This window comes from Cynocephalus volans, chromosome 6 (assembly GCF_027409185.1).
Source record: "Cynocephalus volans isolate mCynVol1 chromosome 6, mCynVol1.pri, whole genome shotgun sequence".
In the NCBI taxonomy this organism is placed as follows: Eukaryota; Metazoa; Chordata; class Mammalia; order Dermoptera; family Cynocephalidae; genus Cynocephalus; species Cynocephalus volans.
The window spans coordinates 152206848-152221255 of record NC_084465.1 but is presented as its reverse complement, the minus strand read 5'-3'; the positions used below and the strand labels follow the sequence as shown (position 1 = coordinate 152221255).

Below are 14408 nucleotides of genomic sequence, written 5' to 3'. Positions count from 1 at the left end.
GGGAAAGAAGAAAAGCAAAGAAGTTGTTTAATGGGTACAGAGTTTCAGATGTGCAAGATAAAGTTCTAGAGATCTGTTTCACAACAATGTGAAGTGTTTCACAACAGTGATAAAGTGTACACCTAAAAATGGTTAAGATGGTAAATTTTATGTTAGGTGTTTTTTACCACACACACAAAAAAATAGTAATGACAATAGCCCCAAATTTGGTGGATGTGATAATTAACTAGCTTCTCACAAAGAAAACATTCAACAAACTGATTTTACTAAATGGCAATACGACTGATTACCTCATCTTCTTAAAAGATGTAATTCTAAAGCTCTGGACATTCTTGTACTCCTGGCCCCAGAGTTAGAGTTCAACAGACAGAATGGCTATTAATGCCAGGAATTATATGGAAACAATTACTAATGCACCAAAGTGGATAAACTTTAAATTTTCTATGCTCTTCATACACCCAAGGTCAGAAGTTGAATTAGGATCTAAATATGAAACTGTCGGTTGTTTACAGCTAGTTTCAAAACCGGTTTCCTTACACCAACCATCCCCAAGTTATTCATCAATGTTTTGCCAAGTTCTATACCTCACCTTCAAAAAATTGTAATAAACATTTAATTTTCAATATGGGCTTCATAAACAAAGCTGTTAAAAACTAGAGGAGGTTTAATTGGTTAAAACACACAAAGCCTATTCTTGGGTTATATAAATTGGCTTTTCCTTTAAATACCCCGTTCTTCGTCAACTACTCAGGAATCCTGCAACTTAGTTGAAATTAATATTCGGTCAGTTTGGCCACTGAGTCCCCTATGGCACTTCAAGTGCTACAGGATCTTCTTTAATTGACATTCTGGAGAAAAGCAACATATCTATGGATCAGAGAGACGAAGATCAACAAATTTGACTTGGGTTGCTACAAGCAGAGTGCAAAGCTTTGGCCCTTTACGAGCCCGAAAAATATCTGCTCCCACAAGACGTAAACACCGGGAGAACAAAATATTGTATATATGAGTATAATAATCCCTGCTGACAATTAAAGAAAAAAAGGCCAAGATCCAGTGCTCAATTCCTGTACTGGCCAGCTGCTAAAAAATCCCCCGCAAAAAATTTGGCCGTCAGGGGTTGTCCGTCGTGTTCATCCGATGGGTTAAAGTACACAACACTTCATTCTTCGTGATTCTGCAGTCAAAACTCCAGAAGCTTGATTCAGGTGACACCTGCACCAGCACTGGATTTAGCCCTGCAACATCTTTAAAGAAATAAAATTTTAGGCGTCGGCGGCAGCAGCAGCGGTACCGCCTCCTCACCCGGCGGCAGCAGCGGTGGCGGCAGTGGCGGTCCCTCCTCACCCAAACATCAGGGCCCTCCAGACCCAGGCGCCCCAACATATCAAGCCGAGCTGGAGCCAACGGGCGGTGGCCGCACTGGGACCAGGGACTCTATGCGCTGCCCCCGATTCTCCTCTGAGTCTGCCTGCTGTGTTCATCAGACTGCCCAGTGGAACAGAAGATGCTCTGCTCATTTCATCTGATCTGTAGACTGTGAAACCCCCTGCCACAATGAATAAACATCAAAGAAAAGATACCAGAAATACAAAAAATCAAGAAAGTACACCACCGAAAGATAATAAATCTCAAGCTCTAGATCCTACAGAACAAGAAGCCCTTGAAATGACTGACAAGGGATTTCAAGTGATAATTCTAAGGAAACTGAATGAAATACAAGAAAACTCAGCTAGACATCATGATGAAAGAAGGAAAAGTATACAAGACCTGAAAGAGGAAATGTACAAGGAAATCAATGTCCTGAAAAAAAAGGTAGCAGAAGTTGCGGAACTGAAGAAGTTATTCAGCGAAATAAAAAACACAACGGAGAGTTTAACCAGCAGGCTTGTCGAAATTGAAGAGAGAACCTCTGAACTTGAAGATGGGCTGTTTGAAATAACACAAGCAGACAAAAAAAAAAAGAAGAAGAAGAAAAAAGAATCAAAGGCATTGAAGAAAATCTGAGAGATATCAGACAACCTTAAGCGCTCAAATATTCGAGTCATGGGTATTCCAGAAGGCGAGGAAAAAGAAGATTGCATTGAAAACATATTCAACAAAATAGTGGCAGGAAACTTCCCAGGTATAGGAAAAATCACAGATCTTCAGATCCAGGAAGCTCAACGATATCCAAACATATTCAACCCAAAAAGGTCTTCTCCAAGACATGTTATAGTCAAATTGGCAAAACTCATAGACAAAGAGAGAATCTTAAAAGCTGCAAGAGAGAAGCATCAAATTACCTAAAAGGGAGCCCCAATCAGGCTAACATCAGACTTTTCATCACAAACCCTAAAAGCCAGAAAGGAATGGGATGATATATTCAAAATACTAAAACACAGAGACTGTCAGCCAAGAATACTCTACCCTGCAAGGCTATCCTTCCGAAATGAAGGGCAAATAGTATATTTCTCCAACAAACAAAAACTGCGGGAGTTCACCACCACACGACCACCCTTACAAGAAATTCTAAAGGGAGTATTGGGTTTGGTTCCTGAAAAATAACTACCACTGCCATAAAAACCCAAGAAAAATCTAAACCCACCAGTATAATAAAAATGGCATTCCTGAAGAGAAAACAAACAAAAAGGCTATCTACAACCTAAGGAACCAACAAACACAGAAAACAAACAGTAAATCAGAAAGCAAGGAACAAAGGACACCTAAGACAACCAAACAACAATCAATAAAATGCTAGGAGTAAATCAACACTTTTCAATAACAACTCTTAATGTAAAAGGCTTAAATTCCCTAATCAAAAGACACAGACTGGCTGACTGGATCAAAAAGCAGGACCCAACTATATGCTGCCTACAAGAGACCCACCTCACCCATAAAGACTCACATAGACTAAGAGTGAAAGGATGGAAAAAGATTTACCATGCAAACAGAAAAGAAAATGAGCGGGAGTAGCTATTCTTATATCTGACAAAGTAGACTTTAAACTAAAAACCAAAAAAAGAGACAATGAGGGACACTACTTAATGATAAAAGGACTGATCCATCAAGAAGACATAACAATCATAAATATGTACGCACCCAATGTTGGAGCAGCCAGATTTATAAAACAAACTCTATTAGACCTAAAGAAGGAAATAGACACTAATACCATAATAGCAGGGGACCTGAACACTCCACTGTCAATATTAGACAGATCATCTAGGCAAAGAATCAGCAGAGAAACACAAGATCTAAACAATACTCTAGACCAATTGGACTTGGCAGATATCTACAGAACATTCCATCCAACAACCTCAGAATATTCATTCTTCTCATCACCACATGGATCATTCTCCAGGATAGATCACATATTAGGTCACAAATCAAGTCTCAACAAATTCAAAAAAATTGGAATTATCCCATGTATTTTCTCAGACCACAATGGATTAAAACTAGAAATCAATAACAAACGAAATACTGGAAACTATACAAACACATGGAAATTAAACAGCATTCTACTTAATGACATATGGGTCCAAGAAGAAAGCAAGCAGGAAATCAAAAAATTTATTGAAACTAATAAAAATAATAATACATCATACCAAAACCTGTGGGATACTGCAAAAGAAGTATTAAGGGGGAAATTTATTGCATTAAATGCTCACTTCAGAAGAATGGAAAGATGGCAAGTGAACAACCTAACACTTCACCTTAAAGAACTAGAAAAACAAGAACAATCCAAACCTAAAGTTAGCAGACGGAATGAAATCATTAAGATCAGAGCAGAACTGAATGAAATTGAAACCCAAAAAACAATACAAAAGATCAATGAATCAAAAAGTTGGTTTTTTGAAAAGATAAATAAAATTGACAAACCATTAGCATGGCTAACAAAAAAAAGAAGAGCGAAGATTCAAATAACAAAAATTAGAAATGAAAAAGGTGATATTACAACTGATTCATCTGAAATACAAGGAATCATTCGAGACTACTATGAACAACTACAGGCCAACAAATTTGAAAATCTGGAGGAAATGGATAAATTTCTGAACACACACTAGCTCCCAAAACTGAGCCATGAAGATGTAGAAAATCTGAACAGACCAATAACAATAAAGGAGATTGAAGCTGTTATCAGAAGGCTCCCAACAAAGAAAAGCCCAGGACCAGATGGATTCACAGCAGAATTTTACCAAATATTCAAAGAGGAATTGACACTGATTTTTTTACAAACTATTCCAAAACATTGAAACAGACGCAAATATCCCAAACTCATTCTATGAAGCAAAAATCATCCTGATACCAAAACCAGGTAAAGATATAACCAAAAAAGAAAACTACAGGCTGATATCCTTGATGAATATAGATGCAAAAATCCTCAATAAAATACTAGCAAACAGAATACAGCAACACATACGTAAAATTATTCACCACAATCAAGTGGGATTCATTCCAGGGATCAATGTTGGTTCAACATACGGAAATCGATAAATGTGATAAACCATATTAATAAAATCAAACACAAGGACCATATGATCATCTCTATAGATGCTGAAAAAGCATTTGATAAAATTCAACACTCATTCTTGACAAAGACCCTCTATAAGTTAGGTATAGATGGAAACTATCTCAACATAATTAAAGCCATATATAATAAACCCACTGCCAATATCATCCTGAATGGGGAAAAGCTGAAAGCTTTTCCTTTAAGAACAGGAACTAGACAAGGATGCCCACTCTCACCACTCCTATTCAACATAGTGTTGGAAGTACTAGCCAGAGCAATCAGAGAAGAGAAGGAAATAAAGGGCAACCAGATTGGAAAAGAGGAAGTCAAACTGTCCCTGTTTGCAGATGACATGATCCTATATATCGAACAGCCTAAAGCCTTTACAAAAAAACTCTTGGAGGTGATAAATGATTTCAGCAAAGTAGCAGGATACAAAATCAACACACAAAAATCAGTAGCATTTCTATTCTCCAATAGTGAACATGCAGAAAGAGCAATCAAGAAAGCCTGCCCATTTACAATAGCCACCCAAAAAATAAAATACTTAGGAACTGAGTTAACCAAGGAGGTGAAAAATCTCTATAATGAGAACTACAAACCACTGCTGAGAGAAATTAGAGAGGATACAAGAAGATGGAAAGATATCCCATGCTCTTGGAGTGGAAGAATCAACATAGTGAAAATGTCCATACTACCCAAAGTGATATACAAATTCAATGCAATCCCCATCAAAATTCCAAAGACATTTTTCTCAGAAATGGAAAGAACTATCAAGACATTTATATGGAATAACAAAAGAACACGCATAGCAAAGCAACGCTGAGCAAATAAAATAAAGCTGGAGGCATAACACTACCTGACTTTAAACTATACTACAAAGCTATAATAACCAAAACAGTATGGTACTGGCATAAAAATAGACACACTGATCAATGGAATAGAATAGAGAAAACAGAAATCAACCCACACACCTACAGCCATCTGATCTTTGTCAAAGGCACCAAGCCTGTACACTGGGGGAGAGACTGCCTCTTTAGCAAATGGTGCTGGGAGAACTGGATATCCATATGCAGGAGAATGAAACTAGACCCATACCTTTCACTATATACTAAAGCCAACTCAAAATGGATTAAAGAATTAAACATACACCCTGAAACAATAAAAATTCCTTAAGAAAACATAGGAGAGACACTTCGGGAAATAGGACTGGACACAGACTTCATGAATACGACCCCAAGAACACGGGTAACCAAAGGAAAAATAAACAAATGGGATTACATCAAACTAAAGAGCTTCTGCACAGCAAAAGAAACATTTAACAGAGTTAAAAGACAACCAACAGAGTGGGAGAACTATTGACAAAATATACATCTGACAAAGGATTAATATCCAGAATATACAAGGAACTCAAACAACTTTACAAGAAAAAAACAAGCAACCTAATTAAAAAATGGGCATAAGAGCTAAGTAGGCATTTCTCTAAGGAAGATATACAAATGGCCAACAGACATATGAAAAAATGCTCAACATCACTCAGCATCCGGGAAATGCAAATCAAAACCACACTGAGATACCATCTCACCCCAGTTAGGATGGCTAAAATCCAAAAGATTCTGAACGATAAATGCTGGCGAGGTTGTGGAGAAAAAGGAACTCTCATACACTGTTGGTGGGACTGCAAAATGGTGCAGCCTCTATGGAAAATGGTATGGAGGTTCCTCAAACAATTGCAGATAGATCTACCATATGACCCAGATATCCCACTGTTGGGAATATACCCAGAGGAATGGAAATCATCAAGTCGAAGGTATACCTGTTCCCCAATGTTCATCGCAGCACTCTTTACAATAGTCAAGAGTTGGAACCAGCCCAAATGTCCATCATCAGATGAGTGGATACGGAAAATGTGGTATATCTACACAATGGAATTTACTCAGCTATAAAAATGAATGAAATACTGCCATTTGCAACAACATGGATGGACCTTGAGAGAATTATATTAAGTGAAACGAGTCAGGCACAGAAAGAGAAATACCACATGTTCTCACTTATTGGTGGGAGCTAAAAATTAATAAATAAATTCACACACACACACACAAAAAGTCCGGGTGGCGGGGGGAAGAGGACATAACAACTACAATTCTTTGAAGTCGGTACGACAAGCAAACAGAAAGGACATTGTTGGGTGGGAAGGGAGAGGGAGGAGAGAGGGAGGTTTCGGTAATGGGCAACAATAATCAACCACATTGTATATCGACAAAATAAAATTAAGAAAAAATAAAAATAAATAAATAAATAAATATGAAACTGTCTTCTCTGCCATTGAATAAAGGAGTGACAATATATATGTATGTATACAATAGTTTCTGTGTATACAGTATACATACACATATAAAGTGCTATATAGTAACTATATGATACCATATATTTATTGTTACTATTGGTTCAGTATGAATTTTCCTAAGTCATGCTCTCTGAAATTATCTGGTACAACACTGAGTATCTGTGTATTACAGAGGAGTGGTTAATGAAATCTAAAGCCACATTGCCTGGATCAAAACTTGGCTGTGTGTGATCTGAGACAAGTTATTCAGACTCTCTGTGCCTTATCTTTCTCAACTGCAAAAGAGAATGAGGACAGTACCTTTCTACAGGGTTGCTGTGAAGATGTGTATAAAGCACCTGGCACATAACAAGTATTCAATAAATGCTAACTTTTGTTATTTTTATTATCGTTATATTTAATTTAAATAATTTGGTCAAGAAAGTAGAGCTTAAATAATATACATGTATATTAAATCCTGTTATTTGAAAGGATTAACATTTTTATAAAAATCTTCCCCAAAATGGAGGCAAGGAAAGAACAAACCAAGGATTTACATGAAAGTAAAATCAAAATCTGAATCAGTGAAAAAACACGGCAAGACCAAATTGCATCCTCAAGCTTTTTTCAGTTCCAGTTCAATGGAAGGAGTTCATAAATAGTAAATTCTACGCACTTAAGAAATCATTCTTGATAAAATTTGGTCTTACCATGAAATCTGAGATACAATTATAAATTATATTTTAGATTTTCAAGGCCAAAACAACCTGAAGGAACTTAATACAATGTTTTAAAATACCTGAAAGAAATGTAAAGTACCTAAATATAGGAACATAAAACATATAATTTTAAACAAGCTCATGACATCATATTGGGAGAACTTTGCTCATAAAACAACTATAAATTAGCTTTTCTTCTCTATACCGTCTGGAGGTCTATTCAGCACAGTAAGTACATTTATGTAGTTTATGTTACTTTAGAATGGATTCCTAATATAACATATTTTTAAACCCACATAAGCCTAATTATTACCATTTTAAGATTAAGGCAAGTTACTACAATGATAAAAGCAAGCATTTATTGCACATTGACTATGTGCCAAGCACTGTGCTTATGTTTCACATTAATCATCTTAACTAATTTAATCTATAAAATTAACTAGTATTTTCAATTTTTTTAGGTAAAAAAGCGAATATCAAATAATTCAGTCTCGGGCTGGCCAGTTAGCTCAGTTTGTTAAGAGTGTGCTGTTATAACACCAAGGTCAAGGGTTCAGATCCCCATACTGGGCCAACCGCCAAAAAAAAACAAAAACAAAAACAAATAATGATAATTCTGTCTTAATAGTTTAAAACAATGTATAACAATTAAAATGTTATGTCTCTAGTATTAAAATATAGTACTAAAATATTTCACACAACTACTTTTAAGTAAACAAACTAAATTTAATTCAAACTATGCATGTATAAATTAGAGCTCTTTTTCCTTATACCAAGTGCGAAGCAGTAAATAAGCCCTTAGAAAAGAACGAGAAAGCTCTAAGGACAAAAGACCTGGGAGACCAACTTACACTGGCAGTACCTACCATGGTATATTAATATATCCAATAGCAAATATATACCCATCATTATTACTATACATTATTATTATTTTGAATTTGATTTTGCTTTCTGGTGGCCATGATTTGCTGGTACCCTAAGCAAGTAAGTGTTTAATCTGCCAACTAGGTAAATTAGCACAGGTGGTTGCAAAAACAAAGAAAAATCAAATTTGCTGCAACTGACCTCTCCTGTGGCCTGTGAGAAGCCTAGGCTCCCCAGTACCACCCGAAGCAGTCTGTTTTATGAATTTAGATTCTGGACTCCTTTTTTGTAGAGAGCCGCTCCCTAGAGAGGGTGTTTCACACCAACAGGCAGAAAGACTCACAGCAAAGGTGAAATGAACTAGAAAAACATATGGAGGCTGCAGATGTACGTTTTTTAAAATTTTTTTTAATTCGCAGATAAAATTGTATGCATTTATTGTGTACAACATAATGTTTTGGAATATATATACACTGTGGAATAGTTAAATCTAGCTAATTAACAAATGCATTACCTCACATAGATATTATTTTTGCAGTGACAACACTTAACATCCATTATCTTTCCATTTTTCAAAAACATAATACATCACCATTAACTATAATCACCACGCTGTACAATGGATCTCTTGAATTTATTCCTCTATCTAATTGTAACTATATATCCTTTGGTCAACATCTAACCATACCCCCACCCCTAGCCCCCCTAGCCTCTGGTAACCACTATTTTATTCTCTACTTCTATGAGATCAACTTTTTTAGACTCTACGAGTGAGATCATGCAGTATTTGTCTTTCTGTGCTTAAAATATTTCACTTAACATAATGTCCTCTAAGTTCATCCACGTTGTTGCAAATGACAGGATTTTTTTTTCTTTTTGATGGCTGAATAGCATTCCATTGGGTATATATACATTTTCTTTATCCATTCATCCGTTGGTGGATGCTTGTTTGATTCCACATCTTGACTACTATCAATAGTGCTGCAATGAACATGGAAGCGCAGATATCTCTTTGACATACTGATTTCAATTCCTTTGGATACATACCCAGTAGTGAGACTGCTGGATCACATGGTAATTCTATTTTTGAGTTTTGAGAAACCTCCACACTGTTTTCCATAATGGCTGTATTAATTTACATTCCCATCAACAGTGTTTAAAGGAAGATTCCCTTTTCTCCACATCCTCACCAACATGCCTTTTGTCTTTTTGATAACAGTCATTCTAACGGGAATAAGGTAATATCTTATTGCGGTTCTGATTTGCGTTTCTCTGATGACTGAGCACTGTTTCATATACCTGTTGGTCATTTGTATGTCTTCCTTTGAGAAATGTCTATTCAGATCTTTTGCCCATTTTTTAATAGAGATATTTTTCTTGCCATTGAATTCTTTGAGTTCCTTATATATTTTGGATATCAACCCCTTATCAGATGTACAGTTTGCAAATATCTTCTCCCATTCTGTAGGTTGTCTCTTCACTGTTGACTGTTTCCTTTGCTGTGCATGAGTTTTTATTTTGATGCAATCCAATTTGTCTTTTTGCTTGTGTTGACTTTGCTATTAAGGTCATATCCAAAAAATCATCACCTAGATCAATGTCATGGAGCTTTTCCCATAGGTTTTCTTCTAGTAGTTTCATAGTTTTGGGTCTTACATTTGACTCTGTAATCCATTTTGAGTTGATTTTTGTATATGATGAGAGATAAGGGTCTAATTTCATTCTTCTGCATGTGAATATTCAGTTTTACCACACCATTTATTGAAGAGACCGTCCTTTCCCCAATGTGTGTTCTTGGTACCTTTGTCAAAAATCAGTTAACTGTAAATGCATGGATTTATTTTTGGGCTCTCTCTTTTGTTCCATTGATCTATGTGTCTGTTTTTATTCCAGATATGACCTTGCCATTTTCGTTACTATGGCTTGGTGATATATTTTGAAATCAGGTAGTGTGATGCTTCCAGCTTTATTCTTTTTGCTCAAGATTGCTTTGTCTGTTTGGGGTCTTTTATGGTTCCATACAAATTATAGGATTATTTTTTCTATTTCTGTGAAGAACGTCATTGGTTTTCTGACAGAGATGGCATTAAATCTGTGGATCACCCTGGGTAGTATGGACATTTTAACAATATTAATTCTTCCAATCCATGAACACAGAATCTTTCCATTTATTTATATCTTCTTCAATTTCTTTCATCAATTTTTCGTTTTCCTTGTAGACTCTTTGCCTCCTTGATTAAATTTATTCCTAAGTATTTTATATTTTTTGTAGCTATTGTGAATGGGATTATTTTCTTGATTTCTTTTCAGATAGTTCGCTTCTAGTGTATAAAAATGCTACTGATTTTTGTCTTGATTTTATACCCTGCAACTTTACTGAATTCGTTTATCAGTTCTAACAGTTTTTGGTGGAGTTTTTAGGATTTTCTATATTTAGACCAAGTCATCTGCAAAAAGGGACAATTTGGTTTCCTTCTTTCTAGTTTGGATACTTTTTATTTCTTTTTCTTGCCTAACTGCTCTGGCTAGGACTTCCAGTACTATATAGAATAGGAGTGGCAAAAGTGGGCATCCTTGTATTATTCCAAATCTTTGAGGAAAGCTTTCAACTTTTCCCCATTCAATATGACGTTAGCTGTAGTTTGTTACCTATGGCCTTTATTGTGTTGAGGTACATTCTTTTTCTGTACCTAATTTGTTGAAAGTTTTCAACATGAAAGGATGTTAAATTTTGTCAAATGATTTTTCTGCATTTATTGAAATGATCATATGGGTTTTGTCCTTCATTCCATTAATGTGATGTATCATGTTTATTGATTTGTGTATGGTGAACCATCCTTGCATCCCTGGGATGAATCCCACTTGATCACAGTGAATGATCTTTTTAATGTGTTGCCAAATTCCATTTTCTAGAATTTTGTTGGGGATTTTTGCATCTGTGTTCATCAGGGATACAGCCTGTAGTTACCTTTGTCTGTTGTATCTTTACACTTGTTACTTTTAAAAGATTATTATCTGCCAAATGTAAGTGTTTTTCCTTAATTTCTGTTTGCATCATCATCTGATGTTGTCTCTAACTAATACATTCACTACCATAGCCAGGCTCTTCTGTCCCACGTCTTTTTGAAAAACTACTGGATTTTTATCTCTAATAGGGCTCAGAAAATTCACATTTCTGGAGAGCACTATGAAGATGATGTCACCACAGTTATTCAATGAAGTGGAAATTGTCCAAAGCCTCTGTGTTTTCCAAATGTAATTCCTTTAACAGTTTGGGATTTACAAAGGTTGTAATAACAAAGAATAAAATAAGGCAAATCTGAATCTTATTCAAAGAAGAAACTACAAAAACGAATGTTTCCTTTTTCAAATTTCAATGTCTAGACTTTTGTTGTTGTTCATTTTTTGTAGTAAAAAACACAAAAAATTTACCATTTAAGAGTAAAGTTGAATAGTGTTAAGTAATTCACGTTATTGTTAAATAGCTCTGCAGAACTTTTTCATCTTGAAAATCTGAAACTCTATTAAACAATCACTCCCTTTTTCCCCCTTCTCCCAGACTACTCTTTTACTAATAGAAAATCACAGAGAAAGGGTAAAAGAAGAACTGTGTTTATACTGTTACTTTCCTCTTATTGCAAGTGATAAACTACCAATTATTAAAACTAAGAAGAGGAACTTAAATATTAAACAGAGTACCCAGGGACATGGCTGGTTAGTTCAGATGTTTTTAGTGTGGTGCTGTTAACACCAAGGTCCAGGGTTCTATCCCTATACTGGCCAGTTGTCTAAATAGATAGATAGATATAGATGATAGATAGATAGATAGATAGATAGATAGATAGATAGATAGATAGATAGATAGATAGATAAAGAGTACTCAAACCTCAAATCTTTAACAATCTCTCAAATAATAAAAAAAGTTTGTTTTTTTATTATAAGTGTAAAAATAAAATCTTTTTCTGAAATTTGACTTTGATTGCTTTATACCTCCTGAAATTACATTTGAAACATCAAAATTTATTCAAAGCAAAGTTTTATTACTTGTAATACACTGAATGGGAAGAAAACATAAGAGTGCATTCGCCAAAGACTAACCTTTTAAAAAGTACTGTATACAAAATTATCAAAATATGAGTACAGATGTGCAACAAATTCTTGTCTGAGTTGAAAAAATTGGTCACTAATATTAACAGTTCACCAATTACTTTTTATGGCCCTTCAACCTTCAATTACCTTCAAGAATGAGTTACATTTCAAAGCAGATTTTCTTCATTTGGTTGACTAAGGAACCACATATAATGCAGATTTAGCATTTATTGAAAAAAAATCACTCTCCTACTTTCTCTTCCCACTTTTGTGCATTTTTACAGATAATTCTAAGTGAACAGAAACATTATGTTCAAAAAATAAAATGAGGGCAATAAAAAAGAGCCATGGGAAGAAATACATAAAAAGGGGCAAGAGAGGGAAAATCAACAATAAAATGGAAATTTTTACTGCAAAATCTTGAGAGAAATATCCTTATCCTTCAGTAAGAGTTCCTCAGCTAATGGAATTATTATATTGAAGTTAAAAAACAAGAGTCAGTTAAACAATGAGCTTAAACTAGATCTACTTAGTTAAAAGATCTACTTAAGTTTAATACATCAAATCAACCTAACATGATGCAGGCCATCTTTAATATATAATATGATGTTGCTTACCTTTTTTTTTTATATAGCATTACCTCTTCCATTTAGTTTCTCTATTCTGAAAAGTCCTGATTGTTTTTGATCTCTTAGTGTCACCTTTCCCTTTTTGCTCTTTTAGACTTTCAACACGCATGTAATTAATTCTCTCTATTAAATATCCTCTGTTTGTAATACCTAGTGTGGCTTCTGTTTTTCTGCCTAGTGCTGACCTATTATCAACAGCAAATGTTGCTTGAGGATTTGTTTTTCTGTGGGGTTTTATTTTTTGGTAGCTGGCCAGTACAGGGATCCACACCTTTGACCTTGGTGTTATAACATTGTGCCCTAACCAGCTGAGCTGTTTTTGTTTGTTTGTTTGTTTATTTGTTTGTTTTTTGTCTTTTTCGTGACGGCACTCAGCCAGTGAGTGCACCGGCCATTCCTATATAGGATCCAAACCCGCGGCGGGAGTGTTGCCGCGCTCCCAGCACCACACTCTCCCGAGTGCGCCTCGGGCTCGGCCCTGGAGCTGTTTGTTTTTTGATAGGCATCTGCATCCTTCCTGGTCCTATTTACAACCAGTAAGATGGATTTTTGGCACAGCTCGCCAAAACAATGAGAAATGCCATTCCAATTTTCTACCAGATGGAAAAAGAAAATTTACAACTCATACATTAAAATACAACATTTCCAAGTATCCCTTGTTAGAGGGAACACGCGCCAGGGCTGCTGTGGATGCAGCCAGGATCCCAGAGGCTGCGGCCGCACTGAAGGCGGCCAGCTGCTCTATTCAGGATTCGAGGTTTCAGGCCGGCATTAAAGAAGATTCCTGGGAGCGCCCGAGCGGCGCCGCGACTGAACAGCCCGAGGCGGCAGCGCCGAGAACACGGAAGGCAACAAACCAGAGACAGAGCGAGCGCCCGACCTGGCACAGCACTGTGAGTGATCCCTGGCACAGCTCTGTTCGGGGGGTGGATGCCCACGCGGCTCCCGCCTGCACCACCAGGCCACTCACTGCCCCGGTGCTGCCTCCATTTTCCCAGGTGCGGGCAGCTCCGCCCTGCTTGGCCATCACTGAACCCATTTGCTTGGCCTGGCGCGGGGCTTTCCGGACCCTGCGGGCCGGCCTCCTCTCCCACTCCCTCCGCGGTTCTCTGGCGGGGCTGGGGGTGTGGGGCGTCCCGACCAGTGTTGGGAGGGCTAGGAAGTACGGGCGGGCCGACTGTCACTCCACCACACCCTGGACTCCGGCCCCAGTAAACTTCCTGTTACTGGGAGGCAGATACCATCTCTGCGACCACCAGTTTGGAAAAAAGCCTAACGAATTTCGGGTTGGG

The 14408-nt window shown here is 36.7% G+C and overlaps 1 protein-coding gene across 5 annotated transcripts in view; it reads right to left on the bottom strand.

Moving 5' to 3' along the window:
* CREM (cAMP responsive element modulator) overlaps window positions 1-14408 on the bottom strand; it is an 88576-nt gene that overhangs the window by 41201 nt on the left and 32967 nt on the right. The window lies entirely within an intron of this gene.